General features: G+C 37.8%; 1 pseudogene; it reads left to right on the forward strand.

The window, feature by feature from the left end:
- Positions 1-3,147: 3,147 nt before the first annotated feature.
- LOC132024126 (14-3-3 protein zeta/delta-like) lies at positions 3,148-12,765 on the forward strand (annotated as a pseudogene).
- Positions 12,766-26,280: the final 13,515 nt, after the last annotated feature.

Genomic DNA, 26,280 nt, shown 5'->3' on the forward strand with positions numbered 1-26,280 from the left:
GTTTGTTATTAACATGTAAATAATATTGACTTTTTGGGTTGATCTTACTAAATTTACTTATTAACTATAGAATTAAAAACCTTGTAAATTTAATTTTCTCCAGCAAATTTTTTTAATACTCTTATAACCAGATAACTGAAAGCACCCTGTCGCATCCTAAAATTACTCACAATGATTGTCCAGTTGTTTTCAGACATTTTTAGTGGCAAAAACCTTTATTCAAATGAAATTTTAACTGGGAGTCCAAACAAATACAACAAGTAAATCAGAGTTTCTCTGGCTGAAGTTTGTGTGAGAGGAGGGAAGGAAAACCTGGAGTGCTTAGCCCAGCAACTTCCAATGTGTATTATGTGGGAATTTGTCAGAGCCCCCAGAGCTCCAGGGAACATAGCTAGGCAACCAGAGCAGGTTCTGGGGCCCTTGCATATAGAATAAGAATTCAAACTCTAGGAAATAGTCAAATTTCTATATTTATTGAGTGAAAACTTTTTACTGAAAGACAATGTAACAAACAGAAAGAGAAGCATAATTGCATATGGGACTATTTTAAAAATGTAAGAAAACGCTTATAAGCAAAGTGAGGTAACTTTGGGCATAAGCAAAACTCAGAATGGGAATCAGAGATAGTCTGTTATCCCTGGAAAATCCAAATGTCAAATTAAAAGTATGGAAAAGCAAAGAAAATAAGAAGGGAACACACACACACCTTCACTAGAGAGACAAAATAGCAGAAGCTTTTGAGTCCAATGGTAAAAATTTGAATCCTTGCTCAACTTGATTATTACTGTGTGACCTTGGCCAACCTCCTTCAACTCTCCAACCCTGAACTCTCCAACCCTGAAGTGCTATAAAATTAGCACTTCTGAAGTTATGGAAGTAAAGTACTTCCCATCAATAAGAGCTTAATTATGGGTTTCTTAAAAAGTCTCCACTCCCACCCACCCAGTTAAGCACCCTTCTCTATGAGGCTAGCTCTCCCAAAATTGTGCATGCATAAACTAAACAGTAACAGTGACCTTGTGCACATTTGATTCTTAGAAATTATAGCATAATAGCAAAAGCATTCATGCCATATTAAAAAATCAATTCCAGGTAAATTAAAAACCTAAATGTGAAAGGCAAAACCATAAAGCTTTTAGAATATGGAAGAATATATTAATATCTTTGATATCTTAAAACACAAAAAGCAGTAGCCATGAAGAAAAAGATTAATAAGGTCAACTACATTAAACTTATGATCATAATTTTGTCTTCTTCAAAAGATACCATTTTTAAAAAGCAAAAAACCATGGAATGGAAAAAGGTATCTGCAACACATAGCTGACAAAGGGATTTTTATCCAGATTATTTATGATAAAAAAGAAAACTCTAAAAAGTCAGACAACCAGAGAGTAAAACAGGTAAAAGACTTAAAAGAACACTTCATAAAAGAGGAAATCAAATTACTAATAGACATACACTAAAGGCACTAAACTTCTGAAGTCAGGAAAATGCAAAATAATATTTTACTTCATACTAATACATATTAACAAGCATATAGAGCTACTAGATTTCTACACGGCTGGAAGGACTATAAATTGGTACCTCTTTGATAAAGCTCTTTGTTTACCTCTTTGGTAAACAATATATCATAATCTAGAAAGGTGGAAGAGGTAGTCCCTTTAATTCAGAAATTTCACCCCTGTGTATAGTCTACAGAGATAAACGTGCTTATTTGCAACAGGTACAAGAATGTTGAAAGCACAGTTGTTCGTAATTGTCAAACATTGGAAGCAATCCAAATGCACACAACTTTAGAATGGAAAACACACTGTGGATACATAAATAAAGCAGACCATGGGCACAGCCACATTAGTGTCTTTAAAAAACATCATTTTGAACAAAAGAGAGCAAGTAACAAAAGTTTATAGACATTGTGTTACCATAAAGTTCTAAAAAAAAGAAAAAATGAAACTATGTTTAAAAAATGTGATGAAACCCAACACCCAGCCCTTCACACCAAGAGAAAGGAAACTCCCCACTTCACCAGACTTCAGCTGAACTCACAAGTGGGGGTCTTTACAGGTTAGGAGCTGGAGCTCCCTGGGCAGACAGTCTCCTTGCTTCCACCCAGTCCCACACCTGCGTGCACACGCACACATTCGCACACATGTGTGCACAGTTAAAACACACTCATAGTACTCTTACCTCCACAGTCATGATACACGCGCACCCCTAAGTGTGAAGAACAGGCATGCTCAGCTGCCCTCTGGTCCTGCAGGCGTCCACTCGTATGTAATACGTGTAATACTCATATGTAATATGGTCGGCCACTGCCAGCATTGCACATACACACCCCCCCCCCCACCAACCTGCACTGGCAGGGAATTTTTCAAACTTGTTCACCATTAAAAAAAAAAAAAAAAAAAAAGTATACATGAGTAGGAAACTTATAAAGGAGCTCCAGCAAATCATTTCAAATGAGTTAGGAGAGTAGCTGCTTCTGGGTGGAAATGAGGGAATCTGTGATTTGTGAGACTTGCCCGTCAGGATCCCAAACAACTGTAACAGAGGAGAAATGAGGGGCCCCCGGGGTGGGCTCAGGCGTTAAGCGTCTGTCTTCGGCTCATGAACCAAGGATGCTGGGATCGAGCCCCGCACTGGGCTCCTTGCTTGGAGGGAGGCCTGCTTCTCCCTCTCAACTCCCCCTGCTTGTGTTCCCTGCCCCGCCGTGTCTGTCAGATAAATAAATAAAATCTTTTTTAAAAAAGGGGGAGGGGATTATAAACCTGTAAGTACAATTCTGAAAAACCCCTTACGGCTGAGGGAGGTACACACGGAAGCACCAACGTGGGAGGGGTGTCCTTCCTCCAGACTGGGGTTCACGCCTTGTTAAGCAAGGGTGGCAGCGGTAGCCCACAGCACGGCGAAGGTCACGGCTTTATCGAGGCGGAAGTGATTCACAGTCACGGGGACGCCGGAACCTTCCCTCTGGGATCCAGACGGGTCAAGGTGCTGTGGTAGACACAGAGGGAGCTGCGACGTCACCCGGTTGGGAATCCTGTGTCGGCCACGTGACCCAGGCCTAGAGGCCACACGGGCCAAAGACTGCACGCCCCGGAAGGGAAACCCCTTCCTCTTTCAAAGCCCCTCTAGCTCCCTCTACCGATGACGCTTAATATCACACGGGCACCAAAGGCGGCGGGGGTCGGGGGTGGGGTGGAGGGGATGCTTAAAGCTCTGTTGTTGCGGAAGAGATTTGGGGGTGGGGGGTTTCAAGGCGAGAAGCAATCAGCTGATAACTGGCACAGAGGAGAGAGAGGGCCTTCTGTGATGCCCGTAATGTTCTAATACTTCACGGCCGTGATCATTACAGGTGTTCTCATTACAGCTATTGTTAAACTAAGTATTATGTATGTTTCTGTATGTTATATTTCATAATAAGATGTTGATTTTAAAAATAAAATAAGCATATATATGATTAACATTTAGCTGACTTAAATTGTATTACATCTCCTGCTGTTAACTAACCACAAATTCTTTGTTAAGCTACCTAAGTATTCCTCATCTTGACTTCATTGTCCTTAGAATGGGGGTGGTAATACCTGTCCAGTGGTATGAAGCAATTCATGTTTTCTAACAAAAGGAAAAGGGAAAAAACAAGGTAATATGTACGAAAGTGTTTTGAAGGTCATGTGAACATGTATAGTCAGAAGTAAGAATTATTAATTCGTCAATAATTTTGAAAACTCCAGTTTTTGCCAAGAAAAGTATATTACTCAGCGTTCTCTAGAAAAACAGAACCCATGAGATATATATGTAAAATAAGTGATTGACTCACATGATTATGGAGGCTGGGGATTCCCACAGTCTTCTTCAAGCTAGATACCCATGAAAGCCAGTGGGGTAATTCTAGTCCAAGTCTGAAGGCCTGAGAACCAGTAGAACCAATGGTGTTAAGTCCCAGTTCAAGGGCAGGAAAAGATCAATGTGTCCCCTCAACAGTCAGGCAAAAAGAATTCTCCCTTCCTCCACCTCTCTGTTCTCTTCATTCCCTCAACAGATTAGATGATGCCCATTTACATTGGTGAGGACAATCTACTTCACTCTGTTCACAAATTCAAGTGCTAATCACTTTCAAAAATACCATCGCAGACACATCTAGAAATATTTATCCAAATATCTGAGCACCTCATAACCTAGTCAAATTGACACATAAAATTAACCATCATAAGAAACACATACTCATTTTAACAGTGATATCACTACCAAAAAGGCCAAAAACTAAAAAGTATAATGCTGGTCTTCTCCTGGAGAATAAAGAGCATGTTTACAATTACTTACACAAAAAGTAAAATGTTTCTTCTCTTATTGTTGGAAAAACATGTTTTCCAAGCTGAAAGTGACCTAGAAATTATCTAGTCCAATCCTTCGTTTGTAAATATGAAAATATTGATGCCCCAAATGCTTGTGTTTTCAGTTGATGAATTCCAGAGCTGGAATTAGAATCCAATCTCCTAACATACAATTTATGTTCATCCCAGAATATTACACTGAGAATCTTAACAAATCCCCTAAAGTTGCAGAAAATCTGTGAGTATGAAAAGAAGCAGCAGCTATGGTCTACTTCCTTCTCTACTCGTTAGATTTCTCCCCTTTTGAGTAGATGTGATGCTGATATTTATTACCTATCAGTAGCCTCTACCCGAATGCGGGGAAGATGAACTTGCCATAATGGAATAAAAAATGAAAAGTGTGATAAGATGTAATGGAATGCAATAGAATCTCTGCTCGGTGCCCAAAGAAACCCAAAGTCACTGTTTGGGGGCCTCAGCCAGCTGGGCTGTGCTCAGGTGGGCACACGTGAGATCAGGGCTGTATCGAGTGAACATGCTGTCATGTCAGTCTCTGAAATCCCACACATCTACGAGTTGATGTGAAGACTGATATGACAACACAATGTTATTGTGATACCTAATCTTGGTTAAAATCCACTTCAAGGAAGAAAGTTGAAGCAAAGTTTGGCTCTGCCTTCTAATGACTTAGATATTTGAACTATAAGTTAGGAATCAATTCTACCCCAAAGTTCATTAATAGGTTACAAAGCACACTCACAGACAATAATCACTACAGTCTCCTTGCAGAGTGGGTGAAGGCTATTTGAGGAACTGGGGCAGAGAAGTGCTCCTCGCCTAAAATCAGAAACCCTGAGTCTTTGTGAAGTTTTGACCTGTGTAAGAGTTGAAACAGCTCTGACATCCTCCATTACCTGTGGAATGTAAAATACGGCCATTCTGCAGCTGGATGACAGTGATAAAGTGCAGACTAATGGTTTTCACCCTCTGCACAGACCCTGATGTTCCTGGCCTTTTCAAAACAGGGAGGCTAATGTCTAACAAGTCATGTAAAAGTCATAGTGAATGAACCCTAAAGTAAATGCAACATAACATCCCTTTGCATTTCGGTTTTCCTTGAAATATCATCACTTTAAGTTCAGAGTCGAAGCCAAAAGGCAACGATTCTGGGTGAGTTTTGAAATGTGTGTTAACTTAACCAGAAAACAATCCAGCAAAAAGAAGGTTGAATCACTTGCCGTCACTTGACAGTTTTAGCACTCGCTTTTCGCTTTGGCAATCAAGGTACTGGAATTGGATTCAAGACACTTTCCCTGAAATTAGGATTCAATCATTTTTAGTCAAAAGCTAAAATGGCAATTTATGAAAATATAAATTAGTTTCATCATAGAAAATACTGGAAATGGAGGCTTTTTGAATACCTACCATATAGAGATGTTTTTGCATATATTATATGCAAAATGACTACATATAACCTGCTGAGTAGATATCTTCTATTTTTTCTCATTTTACTGACATAACAACTCAAGTTCAGAAACGTGAAAGAATTGTTCAAAATCATGAATTCAGTAGGTGGCAGATTATAATAAAACTGCAGCCTTGTTCATAGTTTTTTTTATTTGTTTTCAATATATGACACACCATTAAACCCTGTTAATCTCTACATTTAGAGCAGAACAAACTGCATCGTATATATGTTTGGTTGGTTAGTTTAACCTGTATGCATGTCCTTCTGTAATAGAAATCTGGGTTTCTATCACACTTCTAAGACGGGGGCAGAGGGGGTTTGGTATGGAGCCAGGATATCACAGAGGAGATATGAGAGAAGAGTGATTGAAAAATGGTAGACAAGATTAGTGAACCAGAATTTAGGTGATCTGGCTTCTGACGCACATTGCTGTAAGAGAATAAAATTAAGAGAAAAAGATTAGGACTTGAGAAAGAAAATAAAATGGTTCCTCAGCTCTGACCTAATCAGCTGAAGGGTTTTATAGTTGTGATTTGTGTCTCTCCACTTCCGCCTTTTAGAGATGTCTTAAATATTTAAAGACTTTGTGCATTCTCCTTTAAACAGAAACTTCCGTAGAGAAATGGCTATAGCTTTTTCCTTTTTCCTTTTTCCTATATCCTTCCATAATTGTGAGTTTCCAACTTTATTGAGATAAGATTGACAAATAAAAATCATACATATTGAAGGTGAACAATGTGACATGTTAATATATGTGTACATTGAGAAATAATTACCACAATCAAGCTTATTAACATATTCATCACCCTGCTTTGTTACCTCTATGTGTGTGTGTGTGTGTGTGGTAAGAACACTTAAAGATCTAGAAAGAGAAGATCTAAAAAGATCTAAGAAGAAGGATAAACCTTGAGGCTTCTACTCCTGACTGGCAATGAGATTCAACTAATTAAACAAAGAAGTAGAAGTGAAAACAAGACCTCAGAAGGTAATTGGTGTAATCTACACTTATGTACCAGCAGTGACCAACTCGTGATCAAATAGAGATCATACAGATTCAGAATGTAGCCTCCAATTTAATTTCAGGATGAGAGCTTTATGTATGTATGTATGTATGTATGTATGTATTGAGAGAAATGCAAGCAGGAGCACTAGGGGCAGAGGGAGACTGTGAGAGAGAATCTTAAGCAGGCTTAGCACAGAGCCCAAGGAGGGGCTTGACCTTACCACCCTGAGATCATGACCTGAGCCAAAATCAAGAGTTAGACACTTAACACACTGAACCACTAAGTCACCCCAGGATAAGAGCTTTCTAGAAAGCTACCTTTATCTTGCTACTTCTCTGAGATATAAAGCAAAATTATCTTCTCATTGGAATGATTTTTTACGATAAATAGGCAGTCTAATTTGTATAAATATACCCTGTTCCCTTGGGATTCAGTAAAGTAAAATAGGATGAATGTGTTTTGTTACCTGTTAAATAACACACTTTGCTTGATGTTAGTCATATTTTATTTTATTTTATTTTACTATTTGATGTTTTAAAATAACCATTTATCATCTTTTTAAAGATACATATTTTTTAAACTTGTTACTAAAGGTCAAAAAGTTAAACGTCACTAACTATATTTTTTTTCCATAAATTGGTTCTCATACCAAAAAAAAAATGTTAACTAAGTTGATAAATGACTTAGTGGGTCATTTAGAAGGGTAGGACAATCCAAATCTGGCTAATAAATTATTCCAGTTTAGTCATGATAATAATTAACATTTCCTGGAAAGTTCCTACATCTTCGTAACATTTTTATAATGTTTCCTAACTTTTGGTCAATGCTATTCTTCTTTAGAATTATAAATACTGGTATGGAGGAAAAGCTTCTTGTTCTATCATGATACAAAATATATATATTCCAAGGTGGTTTTGTTTCACAGAGGAATGTTTGCATTGTTATTTTTAGTTAGTTTAGTTTACTTTTGTTTGTTTCCAACTGAAGAGAAGGAAAATATATAGATGTTGTTCAAAAAAAGCACAGGAAGGGAAAAAAACCCAGAGAGATGGTAAGAAGAGCCTGTCAGTGGAGGGATGAGATGTCAGTGGAGGGATGAGATGAGATCACCAGCCACAGACACAGCCTAGCAGATTTTCTTGGGCTTTGACAGGAATAGACAGAGTATTAGTGAAAAGGATCAGTTACACTCAGGGTTGTTGATACCTCTTCAAGAGATAAAAATCAACTTGTTCTTTCTTTCCTCAGTTAATCATTTTCAGTTTGATGTATAGGTTTCCCAACACAAGTCCACTGAGAACCTGTTTCTACAGGTTATTTTCTAGGGTGAGAAGGATTTTGAATCCATCCCTCTCAGGTAGAAAATTCGTCTTCCAAAGCACAGGACAAAACTATATCACAAAATGTCATGATAGAAACACTTAATTGGAAAAAAATTATCTCTCAATAGACTCTTTATAATTCTCCTATTGTTAAGTCCTTACTCTGTGGTAAGTGCCTTGTTTTTATTATTTCATTTAATATTGTAAACATACTAAAACATTTAAAATATGTACTGTTATTATCATTATCTTCGAATTATAGAAGAGGAAGCCAATATATAGAAAATTTAGGTTACTTGTTCAACACGAAATAGCTACTAAGTGTAACTTTTTTTTTATCTTTTGTTAAGATCTTCAGTGTCATATTCTGAGATGAACATAAATTGTATGTTAGGAGATTAGATTCCAATTCCAGCTCTGGAATTCATTAACTGAAAACATGAACATTTGAGGCATCAATACTTTCATATTTACAAACGAAGGATTGGATTAGATAATTTCTAGGTCACTTTCAGTTTGGAAAACGTGGGTTTCAGACAATAAGAGAAGAAACATTTTGCTTTTTGTGTAAATAATTGTAAACATGCTCTTGATTCTCAATGAGAAGACCAGCATTAGACTAATTTTAGTTCTTGGCCCTTTTGGTAGTAATATCACTGTTAAAATGAGTATGTGTTTCTTGTGATGGTTTATTTTATGTGTTAATTTGGCTGGATTTTGAGGTGCTCAGATATTTGGATAAACATTTCTAGATGTCTGTGATGGTATTTCTGGAAGTGATTAGCACTTGAATTTGTGAACACAGTGAAGTAGATTGTCCTCACCAATGTAGATGGGCATCATCTAATCTGTTGAGGGAATGAAGAGAACAGAGAGATAGAACGTGAACCCCAGCCTACCTGATTCCTACAATTACACCCTTTCTACTACTGCTCAAGCAATGGATTTCAGTACAAGAAAATAGTCTGGACAATATCTGACAGTTAGTTCATGTATTATTGCCGTAGTACAGGTATCTTTATTAATCAGTTCTATCAAAGAAATTATAGTGATTACTATGTGGCATTCTTAGGAAATGATGTCTATATAATTGTATAAAGTTCAGTCATTTTCAGAGAAGCAAGTGATTTTTTTTTTTTTAAGATTCTATTTTTAAGCAATCTCTACAGAAATATCTGTTCCTTCCCTGCATGTCTCTTCCTCCATCCCTGAGTCTGCCTTAGACCGTTATGGAAGGAGCACCTGGGTGGCTCAGTGGGTTAAAGTCTCTGCCTTTGGCTCAGGTCATGATCCCAGGGTCCTGGGATCGAGTCCTACATTGGGCTCTCTGCTCAGCAGGCAGCCTGTCTCCTCCTCTCTCCCTGCCTGCCTCTCTGCCTACTTGTGATCTCTGTCTGTCAAATAAATAAATAAAATCTTAAAAAAAAAAAAGTAAAGATCCCCAGGGTACTAGAATCAGACATTACCCATATCTGCAAACATCCCACGGACATCCTGAAAATTTCAGATTATCTGTTATTTTCTCAGTATGTATTAACAATAAATAGCAGATGAAGAATCATGTAAATCTCTATTTCTGATCAACTTTCAAATATCAGGGAAATAATAAATATGTGTCTTTATTGAAAATATTGTAAACATATACCGGTATTAAGACATGCCAATTAATCTTTATTTAGATTTTTCTAAGTGGCCTAGATAAATAGCATGGGCAGACATGTTACTTTTGAAATTTTAAATGATTTTAAAGGGCTCAGACTTAAATAGTGCATCATCCAACTGTTCCACCTGTGGCCTTCTATTGTGTATTATCTAAATTTATGTGACTGGATTGTATGTTCAATGTAATAGATTTGTGGATACACCACCAAAAGGAAAACCCTATTTTTTTAAATTTTTGTCAATTGTATTGAGGTATAATTTATAGGAAATAAAGCATATCCATTCCAAACATACAATTCAATGAATTTTGACAAATATCTGGTCTTGGGTAACTACCTCCACAATCTAGAAATGGAACACAAACACAATCCTGAGAAGTTCTTACAGCTCCTCCGCAAGTTAGTATATTGCCCTCACCTCCAGCCCGGGATCCTACTTCTCTGCTTCTCTCATTGTAGCTTAGGACTGTCATGTAAATGGAATCATACAGTATGTACTTTTTTCACCCCAATTTTTTAAAGAGACAATCACACTGATGCGGAGATCAGTGGTTTCAGATTTCACACACCCACTCCCACCCTCGTTGCAATGTATAAGGTATAGAAGGTTCCCACACTGGGTGCAATCAGACGTTCTAAAAGTTCTGTCAGTTTTGCTTTACATTGCCCTGACAATGAGGTCAGTCATCTTCTAATGTATTTGCTAGCCATTTGTACGTGTTCTGTTGTGAAATGCTTTTTCATGTGCTTTGCCCCTTGTTTTCTCTTAGTTGCTGATGCTTTACACACTTATTTTACAAGAGTTTGTTAACTCGTCTTGATAAAATTTCCTTTTGACTCTGTTTGTTGCTGATGACGTTTTCCCAGTTGTAACTCGTGTTTTCACTTAGGATTATTTTTTGACAAACTAAGTTTTTAAATTTTTATATTGTCAAATATTGTTAACGTTTTTGTGCCTGAAAATATGTTCACCAATATGTTCTACTGAGACATTCACAGGTTTTTTAAATATTAAAATCCTTAATCTATCTGATGATTTTATTTTTCTGGGTAACCAATCATCCAGTTTCATTTACTGAATTCTCTCACCTTTCCTTACTGTTGAGAGAGGCCACCTCTGATGTACCTAAATTCCAGTGGATGCCTGAGTCTAGTTCTTAGCTCTCTGTTCCATCCCATCGGCCAATTTTCTACCCCTGTGCCAGTTACATACTGTCTTTATTATTATGACTTATAAAAAGTCCCATAATTAATATGCCCAAGCATATGATAAATTATTTATTTTCAAAATCAAATATGAAGCAACAGTCAAAATGAATGAATTTTAGCTAAATATAATAATAAGTAAGAACATTAACAATATATTATTCTATAGGAGGAAGAGCCCTAAATTATTACATGTAGCATCATATACTTTTTAATAAAGTTAAAAACTGAAAAATATGCCTTTTTATGGGAAAATAAGACAATTAAAAGAAATTTACAAAAAGAAAATGTGTAAGACTGCTCTTCTTCAGGCTTATATTAGAAAATCTGCAAATACAATTCACCACATTATGGTATTAAAAGAGAAAAACAACATGACTCTTTCAAATAGGTTTAGGAAAAACATTAGATAAAATTCAAACTAAATTCCTAATTTAAAAAAACAACTCTTGGACTCCTGGGTGGCTCAGTGGGTTGGGCCTCTGCCTTCTGCTAGGGTCATGATCCCGGGGTCCTGGGATCAAGTTCCTCATCGGGCTCTATGCTCAGCAGAGAGCCTGCTTCCTCCTCTCTCTCTGCCTGCCTCTCTGCCTACTTGTGATTTCTCTCTCTCTCTGTCAAATAAATAAATAAATAATCTTTTAAAATAAAAAATAACTCTTAGTAATTCAGAAATAGATGAGGACACCATTAATCTGATAAAATATCTTTTGAAAACAAAAAGGCAGAAATTCCTGAGACCTATCGTCTTCTACCAACGACTTCAGACACAAAAAGGGAAAGTTAAGCTGGAACAGAAGCAAAACTGACCAAGCAGGCTAAACAATATGAAGACATGGCAGTCTGCATCCTGTCCGTAACCAAATAAGGAGCTGAATTATCTCCAATGAGGAAAGCATCTTTTTCTCAGTTACTTGTGAAAAATGTTGTAAAAAGCCATAGGTCATTTTAAAGAGTTATCTCAAGTACCAAGCTAAAGATAGGAGATGCTAAAGTGGTGGGGGGGAGGATTATTCATGATTACAAAGAGAAAACTGTGACAAAGCTTAGAGTACATCTACAATGATATACTATCACTTCTGGAGAAGTTCTTGATCACGCTGCTCCACAAGCAGAGAGCAAAATCTTCTATTTGTAAGTGAAAGATGAGTCTTACTGTTACGTGTCTGGGTTGCTTCTGGTGCTGAGAGGAAAGGGATTGTGGATCAGTCACCACAAGCATACCATCAAGTTGTGGGGTTTTTTTTTTTTTCTGTTTTTTTTTTTTAGATTTTATTTATTTATTTGTCAGAGAGAGAGAGAGCGCACAAGGAGGCAGAGCGGCAGGCAGAGGCAGAGAGAGAAGCAGGCTCCCCACTGAGCAAGGAGCCCGATGCGGGACTCGATCCCAGGACTCTGGGATCATGACCTGAGCTGAAGGCAGTGGCTTAACCAACTGAACCACCCAGGCGTCCCCATACCAACAAGTTTGAAGTCAGCAGAAACGAAGAGCCAATGGACACATCCTATCAGATTGGGTCTCATCCTCAACTTTTCTGTACTCTACTATGAGGTCTGAACTCCTCTGAGCAAGCCTGCCGTCTTGCATAGACAGCTTTTGAGGGGACCATTGCTGAACTTGATACACTGAGTGAAGAGACATACAAGGACAGCAGGCTAATAATGCAGCAACTGAGAGGCAACTTGACCTTGGAGCAAAGAAACAAAGCTGAAGGAGGGAAAAGAGGGGAAAATTCACTAGCCTTTCAAATTTTGTCTGCCTTATTCTAAAAATTTACAGAGAGTAGACCGTTTGGTCTGACCAAACTAACCCAAATAGGTTTTTGTTTGTGATTGTGATAGGTTTTTGTTACTTCTGTTTGAATTTTTATCTTCCTTTTGTGACTTTTATGTTTAATATTAGAGGAGTAAAGCTAATTAACATGTAGAGAGTTGTCTTTCTTTTTTGACGTACCTACATTTATTTATTTATTTATTTGTTGTTAATTAAGTTTTTATTTTAGTTCCATTATAGTTAACAGAGTGTTATATTAGTTTCAGGTGTACCATCTACCGATTCAACACTTCCATACATCATCCTGTGCTCAACAGAACAAGAGCACTCCTTGGGATCTGTCTGCTTTTGAGGAGCTCCATATAGGAATATGGAACTTTTATACAACTTATGTTTGACACAATACTGTGGGTACAGGTACACTGTGACTATATCTCAGTGGCTATCACATGTTAAGTGAAGTGTATTTGTGGAATACACAATCTCAGTGTGCACACTTTGAGTATAGCTGATGCGCAATATTACATCTGTGTCAGGTAGACGACATACTGATTGGACAACTCTAGACGTTATTTTGTGTTCACCACAACTGGATCTTCTATCTGTCACCATACAACTCTATCACAATACCACTGACTATATTCCCCCTGCTGTACCTTTTTTCAATGGCCACACTTTTGACTACAGCTACAGAAATGTTTTCTTTACAGAAAATTGTGACCCATTTGGCTCTAGGAAAGGGCAGAAATGGTTCATATTTTACACTTTGTAAAGTTACCTGTTGTGTACTTCGATTATTTTTGCTGTGGTTTTTTGTATCTAAATGTCTTGGGCAACCTGAGAACAAATCTACAAGAAAAGGTGCTGTAAAATCAAATTTCCTAATATCTATTATTTCATATACATCAATCACTAGTAAAACAAAAAAAAATGTGTTTAACTTATTTTAGGGTTTTTCATTTTTGAGCTGTACATGCATGACTGTAAAGATAGTTAACAGAGAAATAATTTAAGATGATGGACAGTTTTGTTTAATTTTTCATGAAACTTTCAATGACAACTCAAGCATAATTGTGAGGAACATGTAGATTAAGATGATGCAAGTGGAATAAAAGTTTTATGACTGGACTCTAAAACGGGAAAGGATGGCGTACTGTCATCCCTTTATTCACTTTTACTTTATATAGGAGTCTGTGTAATATAAATGAATAATTAGAGATGGGGAGAAGAAAGGAGAATACCATTCTGTTTCTTTACAGATGGTGTTACTGTTACACAGAAAACTCAAAATAATCTACAATTATTAGAAGGCAGGAAAGTTTTGTCAAGATAAGTTGATGATGTACAAGCCAATTGCATTTCCATATACCTTTACCAAATAAGTGGGATATATAATTAAGGCTTTTTACAATAGTATTAAAAGATATCTAATACCTTAGAGATATTTTTAGAAAAGCCAGGCAGCCATTTTACTGTGAAAAATATACAGATTTGTTAAGAAATATCAAAGAAGAGTTTACAAAAATCAAAAGTTATACCATATTCACTATAGAAAGACAAATCTGTAAGATTCAGTGCAACTTCAATAAAAATTTGTTTGGTTGTTTGGTTGTTTTTTGTTTTTTGTTTTTTGTTTTTTTCAGAGAACTTGATAATATTTATTCCAACATTTAGTTTGGAAAAGCAATGTGCCAAGCATAACCTGAGCACTCATGTTCCCCAGGGAGAGGTACCACTTTGTAAGGAAAAAATGATCTGGCTAGCAGGGCCAGATCCTAGTGTGTATAAAGCCTTATGAATAAGTTCAAGGCATCTCAGAGATGGATGCACCCTAGGCTGAAGATGCTGAAACAACAGAGTCCCCACAAAAAAAATTTCAGTTCGAGGCTTTACCCTCACTACCCAGGAGAAGCAGCCTTAGGAAGAATTATTCTTAGGTTGTAATTCACCAGCCATGGGGATTTAGTTGGGGGGAAATGGGAAAGGAACTTTCTGATGCTAATTAATCTCTACCTATTTTTCTCAGCTCTTTGTTTACTCCTCCAGATGTCTAAACCAGCCAATGTGTCACCAGGTGAGGGAGTGGGCATTGATTGTCTCAAGACAACTAATGGGAGAAGCACCAGCAGAATTCTAAGGACCCTTTCCTTATTTTATCTTACCCATGTTTCCTTCCCTCCCCAGAATTTGAAAGACAAATGGGCTACAGCTGAAGGACATTTAAGAGATTCCTAATGCAGGAGGAATTAAGATTTTTCACTATGTCTCTAATGGCAAATGACACAGAGTGTAATACAGAAAACTGTGGGGACTTTCTGGAGTAGGAACAATTCCCAATAAATTGTTTGCAACTTTCCTATTTCTCCTCAATCAAGGCTTATCAGAATACAAGAAAAAGAAAGTTTGGGAGGGATGGATTTTTTCTAAGATTTTATTTATTTGAGAGAGTGAGAGAGAGAGTACAAGTGGGAGAAGGTAGGGCAGAGGGAGAGGGAGAAGCAGACTCCGCACTGAGCTGGGAAACAGACATAGGGTTCGATCCCAGGACGCTGGGATCATGACCCGAGCTGAAGGCAGTTGCCCAACCAACTGAGCCACCCAGGCACCCCAAAAATAAAGTTTTTAAAGAGATAATCTTGACCCAACTGTATTCCTAAAAAGTAAGTCACACGCAAACTCAGTTGTTTAATTATTTTTAGTGTGATCAGGTCATAGTTTACACACAAAAATTCGGACATCAGAAAAATTGTTTATCTTCACTACCTGTTTCATCTTTAGTCTGGAGCTCCCATTCGCATTTGGTAGTGAAGAAGAAAACTTAAATTTCCATTCAAGGTAACTTAACTTCTTCCAGTTTGAAACACATCACAGTTGTATTTAAACATGTTTTCACTTTAATCCACTCACAGTGAGAAATACTTTTTTTTTCTTATTATGCTACAGTACAACAGAAGTGTGACTATGTGTGTGGGTGCATGTATAGATAGATATAGATGCAGATATAATATAGATATATATAGATATAGATGTATTCAGAGATAGAGACATTTAGCTATTGATAATAAAATTGAACCTAGATTTCACCAAAAAACACCTACCACTATGGGGGATAGACTTCCATTTTTCTATTTTACACTATTTTAACCACAAACTGATTTCAAGATACACTGATACATTATGACCAGCGTTTAAAAGACACGGATATAAAAACCCTGATCTATAGCAACTTGTTTTAGTATAAATTAACTCTGGATTTCTATCTCCCTTTTTCTCATCTTTTTTTTTCCTCCTGAAATAAATTCAGACTTTCAAGATGTAGGAACAGGGACAGGTTGAGTGTTGAGTCTTGGTACAGTGTTACCAGGCTATACCTGAGAAGCAAGATATTACTCCCAAACTTATAAGGTTATTTCTACCCTTCTTCCTCAAAATTTAACTTCAAAGAAGGGTAAGAGATCAATTAGCTAAAATATTTAGTCTAACCACTTGACTCTCTCTCTCTCATTCTCTCCTCCAATTTCTTCTCCCAACACAAAAAGAGCATTCTATTTCCCCTTTTTATCCAGCAGAAATTACCCTTAAGTCTAATCCTTTCCTATCTTAGTAGTATTTGGTCTTCCCAATGCTGAGGCAAGTCCTAAGATTCAAAGACCAGTCATTGTGGCAGAGAAAAAATATTGTTGAGGGGAAAATCTTATACTATTTCAAAAATTTATCCCACTATCAAGGAAGTACATTTCATATGATACATTTCATAGCAGCTTATGATATGCTCTGCACAGAAAACTCATTAAAATCATGAAAATCCAACACCTTCATTTTCTTATGAGTTAATTAGGAGCCTCAGAGGGAGTGATTTTCCTAAGATTGCTTCATTGATTCTGTATTGTCTATCCACCCCTTTATTGAATTCCAAATTACTAAGAGGAGTATCCAGATATGTCCCTGAGACAGAGACAAAACAATAAGACACAGATAAAAGAAAATATAAATACAAACCGTCTCCCCTCTCCATAAGCTCCTGTCTCTTTTGCTTTTCCCTCTCTACAAGTGACCTTTGGCCCTCAACCTCTGACAACATTTCCCATCAGATTGCCTTCAAGGGCTTCACATATTGTTAATTTTGTCTTGTAATATCATTTCCTTAAACTAGAATACTTTTGTCACACGCTGTATTCTAAAATTTCACATTAATATCCAGGCCCTGCTCAAAATTAAAAGCAGTGCAAAAGTATTTACTGAAGCAGAGATTTTTGCATTTGTTTCCTAATTGTACTCACTTTTCTAACATGATACATTACCACAACAGATTCAGCATAGCCAATTCAAATAAAATGGGAAGTTTCATTATATATTTAATCATATTAATTAAATTGATACTGCCCCGATTAAAATAATATTGTTCTTGAAATATGAGAAATTTCATTTAGAAAACAAATATATCTGATTTTGAGATCACAGAAAGTACTCCAAATGCTTATAAATTGTTTTTTTAATTAATATATCTATAAACAAGAAATTAAGTGGATCTGATTTTATAACAATTACACTAATGAACAAAGCATCTCTACCCTCTTAAACATCCACATGTTTAGGAAATAATTGTTTTGTGAAGGGCTGTGTAGTAATGAAAGATTAAAGAGCACATTAAACATGGTGCCTTATAAGCATACATTTTAATTTCTCTTTTTTTCACTTTGCCACGTTAATATGATAATCACCAGGAGCAGTCACATAAAAAAGCACAGTCTGATAACCAAAGTCAAATCAGGCTAAATCAATCAAATATATCCATAATTTGTTTTTTAAAAAAAAACCTGATTTATGCTGTCTCATATTTAAAAACATCAGTTAAAAACACCTGCCCAGTTCTTTTTCACCTTTTGCCCTTCTCTTTCCATCATTAGAAATCAAGACCAGTCACCATAATTTTGTGATTGCTCTTCTGAAAGTTGCAGGGGATAAAAGCATTTGACCTACATTTTCCTTTAGGCTCTTCCTTCTGTAACCTGAAAGAAAAAAATCAGAGTTCACAGTGAGAACAATAATCTTTCCTGCACCACCTACATCTTTATTCTCAGGTTCCTGTAATCAACTGTGACAGCATTTGAAGACACTAATCAGTCAGACTCAGATTATGGATCCCAGAAAAAGAGTGCATGAATGACTTCCTTCCCATATCTTCATATCTGTGGGTAGCTCCAAATAGAAAACTCAGTAACATCAATGACTCAAAACCTCCTACGAATCGATGTGCTAAGTCATAATACATAAAAAAATAAAAGATATAATGGATTTGTGTGATACTATTAACATTTATGTTTGGTTTTGAGAGAGGTTCTGGTTCAAAGGATACTGTGTGTACCTGCTCTTTCAAGGAGATCGGGGGGGATTTGACTACAAACACTCCCATGTTCTCTTCTGATCACATCCTTTAATATGTCATAGCTTGAGCCTTAGGAGAACCAGTCTTTACAAAGACAATAGGAAATCATGTTTGATTAAGTACACCAAGATTATGCACCCAGATCAGTATAGGATATAAAGAATTTAGATAATGAGGTTTTGTTGCTTCCATTTAAGTGTCCTAATGAGATTCTCATTTACACCCTCTTGATGCTAAAAGCCCAGTTTAACTTCAAACATCACATTCCCATGAGCAATTAACAACGTGTTATCCTCATGTCTTACCTATCTGTGTAACCCCAGCTGCCAATATAATGCTTGCCACACAGAAATGACATTAAAATACAGGCTGAACTGAACAAAACAGAGGTTGTCTCACATGCTATTGAATTTTGTAGAGTTAAAAATCACAAATACTTTTGTTTTACAAAATGCCATCCAGTCAATGAAATTGTATTTATAAAACTTAATGTAAAAATTTCTTAACTCCTATATCCTCCATAAGGACAGAATGGGTTGGGACTGTTAAGATACTAATACACAGTATCTGAGACTAAAGTCTAAAATAGAAAGATAGGAAACCACATGGAAATTCATAAGGTCCACCATTTTAAATCAATTTATTTTTGGTTCTTTGACATTTTCTCTGCAAAAACTATGTTCCATTTGGTAGGACTGTTAACTATCTTTAGGTCAGAAACTTCATGGTGTTTTTAAAAGAAAGATTATCTGTAAGCATTCCCAGGGCTTGGCTTGCCAAGATGGTTGACCTAATAAAGTTTTGTGAATTATACTCATAGTGTATTCAGCCATATAACTCTGCATCATCAGGGAGGAAAAATAAGTGTTTTCAGAATGGCTTCTTTTAAAAAGTTGGTCTCTTCTGCCTAGCATAGTTTTAGCCAGCACATTTTTGAAATAAAAAGGAGGTTTTAGAATTTCCTTTATTAAGGTCCCTTGGAATTAAGATAGTTTCTCATCTGTCTGGCTTTACATAAATATCAAAGAATAAAGGTAGTATTTCCTTAAAAGTTTTTTCTACCACTATGGTAGACATGAAATTGCACCACCTAGATCCCCTTTCAAGGTCATGTTACCTAGACACAAAGCACAGTTAGCAGATGGCTTCCAACTCTCAGCTCCTTCAGGATCTACTTCAGCTTGATGTGGAATAAGGTAGGCTCTACCCACTCCAAAGCTCCCCACTGGGTTAGCCAAGCCTTGGTGGGCACACTCATCACGATTCCTCCCTCTGTCCAACACACTTCTTACCTCCTTCCTTTCATAAATATTAATCAGCAATAAACTTACACCTTGCATTGTCTTAGAATCCACCTCAGAGGAATTTAAACTTGGGCAGTACAAATCAAGACTGTGGCAATAAAATGGACTCGTGGGTTATTTACTACCCTTTTATGTGAGGACTCCATCACTGTTGGGGGGTCAGGGTGGCGGGGAGGGCAGGAGGACACAAATTGCCCTTGACACCAGGTGGAAGTCCAGTTGTTAGTATGAAGTAGGATGGGGCACCTGGGTGGCTCAGTGGGTTAAGCCTCTGCCTTTGGCTCAGGTCATGATCCCAGCGTCTGAAGATCGAGTCCCATATCGAGCTCTCTGCTCAGCAGGGAGCCTGCTTCCCCCCTCTCTCTCTGTCTGTCTCTCTGCCTACTTGTGATCTCTCTCTCTGTCAAGTAAATAAATCAAATCTTTAAAAAAAATGAAGTAGGATGGTACACTGGTTGAAGGGGACACAATAATGAGTTTGAGTATTGGATGATTATTTCTAAAGGTCACTGATGCATTACAGAAGTATAAAGAAGAGCTGAAGATGAGTAACAGGCAATTGAAAAATAAGTGTATAAGCCAGATGATTTACCTGGTTTCATTCAAAAGTTCTCATCTTGGGCATCTGGGTGGCTCAGTTGGTCTAGTGACTGCCTTTGGCTTGGATCATGATCCTGGAGTCCTGGGATCGAGTCCTGCATCGAGCTCCCTGCTTGGCGGGGAGTCTGCTTCTCCCTCTGACCCTCCCTCTTCTCATGCTCGTTCTCTCTCTCTCAAATATATAAATAAAATAAAATTTTCTTCAAAAGCTCTCATCTTCTATAGCAGAAGGGCAGAGGAAGTTGAGGAGCAGGCCCATGATTTAATTGTCTGAGTGACTTAACTGCAAAGAAAATTAAATGCCAGCTCAAAGCCAGTCTCTTATGCCAGACTCAGGGCCTTAGCCAGGAAAATTTGAGACTCTGCCATCTAACTAGGTGCCCCAGATGGGAAGGTGATATTTGCCATCCTGCTCTCAAACTTCTGAGCCTGAAGAAGTATCCTGTCTCATTGTACATGACCCTCCATAGACAGAGACACACAAAAACAATATCTCCTACTCCCATGATGGAAGAAAATGCTGAGGCTTCTATCTTACAGGTAATAGGTCACCTCAGAATTTGTTCTCACCTCTTGTCCTTGCCACTATGCCAATAACTGGGATTAAGTTATAATGTAATCTTCCTAGAGCATTGCTAGCTCTGATATGAAGAATGGAGATAATATCTTAAGGTAGTTGTAAGACCGAGCTAGCACATAATGGCAGGAGCCAAGAGAGTAAAGACTTGGCCAGATTCTGAAGGTGCTTGATAAAAGTAACTAGAATATATAATTGGATAAGAAATAATTTGAGAGTGCCCTCACATGGCACCAGACTTAACTCGCAAAGAGTAGGTGCTGTAAACTTGCTACTGGGATGATACTTAGAAACTTATAAACAGTGGTACCTGCATTGTAGGAAGAAGAAAGGATAGAATTGTCATGGTAAATGGTGACGGAAGGAATAAAAGGTTTAGGGAAGTGGGCATTGGGGAATGAGTGCCCTAAACATCCTTCAGATGATTATATTCCACAGCAAAGCCCAGAAGGACACACCACCTACTCAGGCCATAAGGAATGCAATGGTGAGTGGAGTGGAAGCATCACTATAAACTTTAGTGGGGTTTCTTCTCTGGGCCAGTTGGTGGTGGTGGAAGAGGCTATTAGAGAGTTTGTCTCACTGATACCAATGAAAATTCTAGAACCCTGAAAAAGTAGAGGCCAAATCGTGTTGTGTAAGCACCAGAAGGCCACTGGTAAAGTCCCACACTGATACTCTAAAGAGTGGATAATAATCCTATAAAGAGTGAAAAGCCCAACAATATCTACACAACTTTTAAAGACCTGGTAGTCAGATACATACTGGATTATCATTACACTTTTCATATCCTACCATTGAAAAAAAGGAACAGTTCATTTTTGCAGATTCTGGTAGCAGCATATTCCACACCTAATACTTCTCAGGCCCATTTACTAACTACAGTGAAAAGCTTCCAGCTTTGAAAGGATTGCAGAACAGTAGAGGGCTCTGTAGCCGATCCAAGTTACAGTGTAAGAAAGCCTCAAGCCCCACGATTTTGCAGACTGTGTAGTGTTGAAGAGATCATGGTTAGGAGAAATGCAGTGTGCTATTTGTGGCAAACCCCAGTGGGAAAATCACAACTCAGGAGCCTGTGTTTCTGGAGCAAGGCCATGTCATTCACCAGAGAAAAATCGTATAATTTCTGAAAAACCCCAAGCGTTCTGGAGCAAGATCATGGTAAATAAAGCAGAAACAGTTATACACATTAAAAAACAAACAAACAAACAAACAAAACCTTGTGGAATTCCTGTGATCTAATAGAGACAGAACACTCAGCCATGGACATTAAGTTACCATGTATCTGGAACTGCCCATTCAGAGCTAGATCTGTCAGCCAACAAAACACAAGTTTAGGTAGGCCCAGCAACAATTTAATGTATCTCAAATTGACCATAAGAAGGACCACAGGGCAAAAGAAAGCTGCTTAGATAGGAAACCCAGACCACAGTGGTACGCATTGCTATTGCACTAGAGTCTACCCCTAAGCTTAGAACTATGGTCATATCAGGTTTCCCATACGACCTGCTAAAGGAGAACAACAAAGCTCAAACTTCGATTATGAGTATGTTGGCCAGTATATGAGTCCAAACCCAAGCTGAATATTAGCTGCATTATAACCTCACTTAGGGATGGCCTTGCAAGACTGCAATGAGGAAAAAGCCTTCCAATGGGCAAAGTTTTGGGCAGTGCCACTGGTCATCTTCTTTGTGTTGAAAATAAATGACCCGAATTAGAATATATAAGGACTATGGGATAATAGTAAATACCTGGACAGCTGATTAGCATCCAGAAAGGGGGAAAATGCAAGATTAAGGATGGATGGATTTTGTGTAGACGAATGCAATTGAATACAGGGGACTGGGCATGAAGCATGAAGATCTTTGTATCACTTACCGACACCACCAGAAAATATTCACCATTGAAAACCTAAGCACTTGACATGGTCAGTGATTTCTGTCAACAGCAACCTCAAAGTATATATGATGGGCATATAAATGAAGCAGCCATGGTGGCACATATAGAAATTCCATTCAGCTATAAAGAACTTAGCAAACTCAACACCCAAAGAACAAATAATCCAATCAAGAAATGGGCAGAAGACATGAACAGACATTTCTGCAAAGAAGACATCCAGATGGCGAACAGACACATGAAAAAGTGCTCCATATCACTCGGCATCAGGGAAATACAAATCAAAACCACAATGAGATATCACCTCACACCAGTCAGAATGGCTAAAATCAACAAGTCAGGAAATGACAGATGCTGGCGAGGATGCGGAGAAAGGGGAACCCTCCTACACTGTTGGTGGGAATGCAAGCTGGTGCAGCCACTCTGGAAAACAGCATGGAGGTTCCTCAAAATGTTGAAAATAGAACTGCCCTATGACCCAGCAATTGCACTATTGGGTATTTACCCTAAAGATACAAATGTAGTGATCCAAAGGGACACATGCACCCGAATGTTTATAGCAGCAATGTCCACAATAGCCAAACTATGGAAAGAACCTAGATGTCCATCAACAGATGAATGGATCAAGAAGATGTGGTATATATACACAATGGAATACTATGCAGCCATCAAAAGAAATGAAATCTTGCCATTTGCAACAACGTGGATGGAACTAGAGCGTATCATGCTTAGCGAAATAAGTCAAGCAGAGAAAGACAACTATCATATGATCTCCCTGATATGAGGAAGTGGTGATGCAACATGGAGGCTTAAGTGGGTAGAAGAAGAATAAATGAAACAAGATGGGATTGGGAGGGAGACAAACCATAAGTGACTCTTAATCTCACAAAACAAACTGAGGGTTGCTGGGGGGAGGGGGTTTGGGAGAAGGGGGTGGGATTATGGACATTGGGGAGGGTATGTGATTTGGTGAGTGCTGTGTAGTGTGTAAACCTGGTGATTCACAGACCTGTACCCCTGGGGATAAAAATATATGTTTATAAAAAATAAAAAATTTAAAAAAAATAATAATAAAATAAAATAAAATAAAAATAAAAAATTTAAAAAAAAAAAAAGAAATTCCATTCAGGCCATTATAACTAAATACTGTAGGTTGGGTGATTACAAATAGAAATTTATTGCTCACTGCTCTAGAGCCTGGAAGTCTGAGATCAGGGTGCCGACACAGACAACTGAGAGCTCTCTTTTAGGTCACAGAGTTCTCATTGTGTTTTCACAGGGCAAGCTAACTTTCTGGAGCCTTTTTTATAAGGGCACTAATCCTATTCATGAGATCTCCACCCTCATTATATAACCATCTTCAAAAGACTCCATCTCCTAATACTCTCACATTGGGTTTTAAATTTTTAACATATGGATTTTGAAGGGACATAAACATTCCAAAGGTATGCACAGAGTCAAAAATATGGGCTTCCATTTATCAAGGCTTATCTAGCTATTGTCACACCCTAATGGTCAACATACTGGAAATGCAAAACAACTCTCAGCTTCCACTATGTCACTATTTTTCAAGGACACCTACTGGGCTCTTTCTATACTAGAAGATCCAGACATTTGCTCCCAAAGGATTAGACACATATTGGATTTTACTTATTTGTCCCAGAACTTAGTATAACTGTGTAAGGTCTTACAAAGTGCTTGTGTATTGACATGGAATCCCACAGTATCTCATCAGATCAAGGAAACATATTACATCAAACAAGGTATGAAAGTAGGCTCACAACCCAATGATCCATGGATATATCACTTACTCCACTACCCAGAAGCTACTGGCCTGACAGAGCATTGGAATAGCTGTGAAGGTACACATGCTATACCAGCTAAGAGATACTAGTCTGTAAGGACAGAATACCTTCCTCCACATGCACTGAAAGAAAGAACTATGTAGGAGCACTTGGGTGGCTCAGTGGGTTAAAGACTCTGCCTTTGGCTCAGGTCATGATCTTAGGGTCCTGGGATCGAGCCCTGCATCAGGCTCTCTGCTCAACAGGGAGCCTGCTTCTCTCTCTCTCTGCCTGTCTCTCTGCCTCTTGTGATCTCTCTCTCTGTCAAATAAATAAATAAAATCTTAAAAAACAAAACAAACAAAAAAAACCTATGTATGGCACAGTGTCACCAAACAGAGTAAATATATAAATCCAGAAGGGGCGTCTGGGTGGCTCAGTGGATTAAAGCCTCTGCCTTTGGCTCAGGTCATGATCTTGTTGGGATCCTGGGATTGAGCCCCGTATCAGGCTGTCTGCTGAGCAGGGAGCCTGCTTCCTCCCCTCTCTCTGCCTTCCTCTCTGCCTGCTTGTGATCTCTGTCTGTCAAATAAATAAATTAAAACTTTAAAATATATATATATATAGTCCAGAAATCAAGTGATAGAGGTAAGAGTGGTCTCACTTACCTTGTCTCCTAATAACTCCCTGGTGGATTTCATGCTCTCTTTAACTGGAATTTGCACTCTGAAGTGTTAAAGATCCTGCACTGCAAAGGGGAGTACACTTTCACCAGCAAATACAGCAAGAGCCCCATTGATTATAAACCAGGTGCTTTGATTCTGTCAATACATGTTTCTATCCCAGTGTGAAAATGAGCGTACATATTGAACTCTGTTTCCAAGGAGTATGGCAGATACAGGGATGAACTACCCAAACTCCTTTTGTTTTCTGCACCCCTACCCCTCAAATTTCCTTTCAAGGAAAGGCTTGCTGTCCAACTGTAGGGAGGCAGTCAGTAGACAGACTCCAGCTCTTATCTCCTATAAGGTCTGTCTCTACTACACAGGAGCCATTTGAGGTTACACTATTTTCATGAGTGGCCCTTTGGTGAGTAAGCTAGGTGAATATATAAAGACCCAGAAGTTCTGACTCAGTGTAGGACAACTCTGACACACTGCTCAGATCTCTCCACCAGTTTGGCCAGGGCTTTGTCAGGCCTGGTTCACAATTCAACTGCTCCCTTTGTCCATTTTTTCTTTCTCCCCTTTCTGCCACAGGCAATGATAACCTAATACATACCTGGCACCCTAAACTATCTCAGCTTCTGCTTACCAAGATTCAGTCTTCAAAATTCTCAACCCAAATCCCCCATTTCTGATTATTAATATTTTCATTCTTTCATTTCTTAACCCAGCATTTCCTAAAATATCTTCCTAGGAAACAACATCTTGTCAAGATATTAACTTTTATTCTATTATAGTAAAAATCCATGATCAAATGCCGGGGAATGCTAAATTAAATGTTTTCTTACTGCTTGACCAGACTGTTTAACCTACAAAGGAACTTGCCACAAAAAAATATTTTCTATCTTATGAATCCTAAAGACATCAATCTCCTACCCATTGTCAGCAATAAAATCTCTGGAAAATAAGTAGTCATGTGGTGACCTTTTTCATATATTTTTCCAGGAGCAGAAATAAGACTTTATAAGTACCATAAATCATCAAACTTAAAATTAAAAACCCCATTTGTAACAAGAGTTATAAGGCTACTTTATGGCAGCTGTGATTCTTACCTTTTGGAAATGAACAGAGAATCAATGAGCAAAAAGGATGCTTGAAGGATACTTAAATGTTTAGTTTTTAATGATTTTTTTTTTATTTTTTTTTTATTTTTTTTTAAAGATTTTATTTATTTATTTGACAGAGAGAGATCACAAGTAGACAGAGAGGCAGGCAGAGAGAGAGAGAGGGAAGCAGGCT

The sequence above is a fragment of the Mustela nigripes genome, chromosome 9 (assembly GCF_022355385.1).
Source record: "Mustela nigripes isolate SB6536 chromosome 9, MUSNIG.SB6536, whole genome shotgun sequence".
In the NCBI taxonomy this organism is placed as follows: domain Eukaryota; kingdom Metazoa; phylum Chordata; class Mammalia; order Carnivora; family Mustelidae; genus Mustela; species Mustela nigripes.